We start from the raw sequence: 3,037 nt of genomic DNA, 5'->3' as shown, positions 1-3,037 counted from the left end.
TAGACCAAGACCAAGAGCAATTTGCTAAAGGCATTTTATACCATTATGGTGAAGCTGTTCATTTCATAGTGTTTCCCTCTCATCTTAACACAGTTGTATGACATATTAAGTCCTGGTTTTCTTTGAACGCTAAGTGAGGAAGTAACCTCTATGCTTTAGCGATCATTAAAGGGCAAGTGACTTGGGCAAATGGGAAGCAAGATTTTTTTTCTGCACTCAAAACCATGCTCTTCCTATACAGAAATAGGTAAGTGACAAAGGACTAGTGAAGAAAATGATTGTCATTTTCAACACTACATAAGGCACAGCCATTGCTATGGGAAGTTTGTCTGTAAAGACCCATACAAATCTACAGTTCGTGCAACTTATAAACAAAACATGTACAAATCATAACTATAGATTAGGTTGTGTTTCTTAGTCAAAAATCTGATTTGCTGCTCATATAGTGCTGCCACTCATAGGGATGCAAATGAGGCACATTTCTATTGTAAGATGTTCTGGCACTATGTGTAATCCTATTCAGATTTTTTACACAAGATATATATATAACCTGTACAGTGTCACCCTTTGGTAGAATGCAAGCAACTCAACCCTTTTTGATCCTGATGAGCCACTGTAGCAATAGTCTGAGGAGACTGTGAGGAGAGATTTGGAGGAGAAGGGGAAGAGGGAGAAAGAGACTTAAGGCCAGTTTGCACACAACAGCAGCAAATGGTGGGTTAATTAACCCACCATTTGCTGGGATGCGCACTGATTATAAGCCACTTGCATTTTCTGTAAGACACTGGTTTACATGGTTTAACCACTTGGTAGTTCCTAAACAACCCATCAGTCCAGAGTCGTATGTCAGACTCATAACTGCTGATCGGGCTGATCAGAGGTTGTTTACAAAAAATGGAAGAGGTTCACAAGCATTCCCACAAATTGTTGGTTAATTACCCACAATTTGCCACTGTGATGTGCAAACCAGGTCAGAGTTAGAATCAGAACATAGAATAGTAGGGTTGGAAGGGGCCTATAAGACCGAGTCCAACCCCCTGCTCAGTGCAGGAATCTAAGTCAAAGCATCCTTGACAGATGGTTGTCCAGCTTGGTCTTGAATGCCTCCAGTGTGGGAGAGCCCACTACCTCCCTAGGAACTTGGTTCCATTGGCGTATGGCTCTAACAGTCAGGAATTTTTTCCTGATGTTCAGCCGGAAGCTGGCTTCCTGTAACTTGAGCCCATTATTATGTGTCCGGCACTCTGGGATGATCGATTTTTAAAGGGAGGTTCTGAGGAAGAAACTGTAAAGAGACATAGATAGAAAAGAGAGCACCTGAGGAGGCTGAAGAAAAAAACAGGAAAGAGGAAAGAGGGCAGCAACTGCAGCATTCTGCCTTTTCAGCCAGTTATCAGTCAGCAGCAGCCCCTCCAACAACTGCCAGTAACTGAAGGCTAGTACAGCTACAGTCAGGGCCAGAAATTTTGGAACAAGGATAACTGTTTTGGCAGTTGGCTTCTGTACACCACCACATTGAACTTGAAAGGAAACACACCCAGATGGGAGCGAAGCCAGGACTTTCAACTGTAATTCAAGGGGCTTGACAAAAGTGGGGCACTAACCATTCAGGAAGGACAGCCAGCAGCATACCCCCCCCCCACTGTTGGTGGCTCATAAGTAATGGAATGAATGGCTGACAAGCAGCTGCATGGCCAGGTGTGGCCTGTTCCCTGGGTACCCCATGACCAATCAAGCAGAGAAAAGGCCTGGAGGTGGTTCTGAGTGTTACATTTGCATTTGGTAGCTGTTCACTGGAACTCCCAACATGAGGTCCAAAGAGGTGTCCATGCGAGTGAAGGAGGCCATCATTAGGCTGAGGAAACAAAATAAACCCATCAGAGAGATAGCAAAAACATTGGGAGTGGCCAGCACAACAATTTGGAACATCCTGAAAAAGAAGGAATTAACTGGCAAGCTCAGCAACAGCAAAAGGCCTGGAAGACCACGGAAGACAACTACAGCGGATGACCACAGAATTCTGCTCATGGTGAAGAGGAACCCTTTCACAACATCTAGCCAGGTCAAGAATGCTCTTGAGGAGGTAGGCATGTCATTATCAACATCTATAGTCCAGAGACGGCTTTATGAATATAAATACAGAGGCTTCACAACAAGATGCAAACCACTGGTAACGCTCAAGAACAGACAGGCCAGATTAGCTTTTGCCAGCAAACACTTTAAAAAGCCTGCCCAGTTCTGGTTTAAGATTCTTTGGACTGATGAAAGCAAGATTAACTTGTACCAGAATGATGGGAAGAGAAAAGTATGGATAAGGAAAGGGACAGCTCATGATCCAAAGCATACCACATCATCTGTCAAACATGGTGGAGGCAGTGTTATGGCATGGGCATATTTGGCTGCCAATGGAGCCGGGTCACTGGTGTTTATTGATGACATGACTGCTTATAAAAGCAGCAGGATGAATTCTGAAGTGTATAGGGCTATACTTTCTGCTCAGATTCAGCCAAATGCTACCAAACTGATAGGACACCACTTCAAATTTCAGATGGATAATGACCCAAAACATACAGCAAAAGCTACCCAAGAGTTTCTCAAGGCAAAGAAGTGGGATGTTCTTCAATGGCCAAGTCAGTCACCTGATCTCAACCCAATAGAGCATGCTTTTCACTTACTGAAGACAAGACTGAAGGCAGAAAGACCCACAAACAAGCAGCAGCTGAAGGCAGCTGCTGTAAAGGCCTGGCAAAGCATCTTGAGGGAGGAAACTCAGCATTTGGTCATGTCCATGGGTTCCAGACTTCAGGCAGTCATTGACTGCAAAGGATTTTCATCCAGGTCTTAAAGGCGATCCTTAAGTTTGAGATGATGTTAGTTTGTTCCATTACTTATGAATCACCAACGATGTGTGTGTGTGTATGCCACTGGCTGTCCTTCCTGAATGGTTAGCGCCCCACGTTTGTCAAACCCCTTGAATTACAGTTGAAAGTCCTGACTTCACTCCCATCTGGGTGTGTTTCCTTTCAACTTCAATGTG

Source organism: Heloderma suspectum, chromosome 2 (assembly GCF_057233095.1).
Source record: "Heloderma suspectum isolate Gila_16-S chromosome 2, 16-S_ref, whole genome shotgun sequence".
Classification (NCBI taxonomy): Eukaryota; Metazoa; Chordata; class Lepidosauria; order Squamata; family Helodermatidae; genus Heloderma; species Heloderma suspectum.
This window is presented reverse-complemented; position numbering follows the sequence as displayed.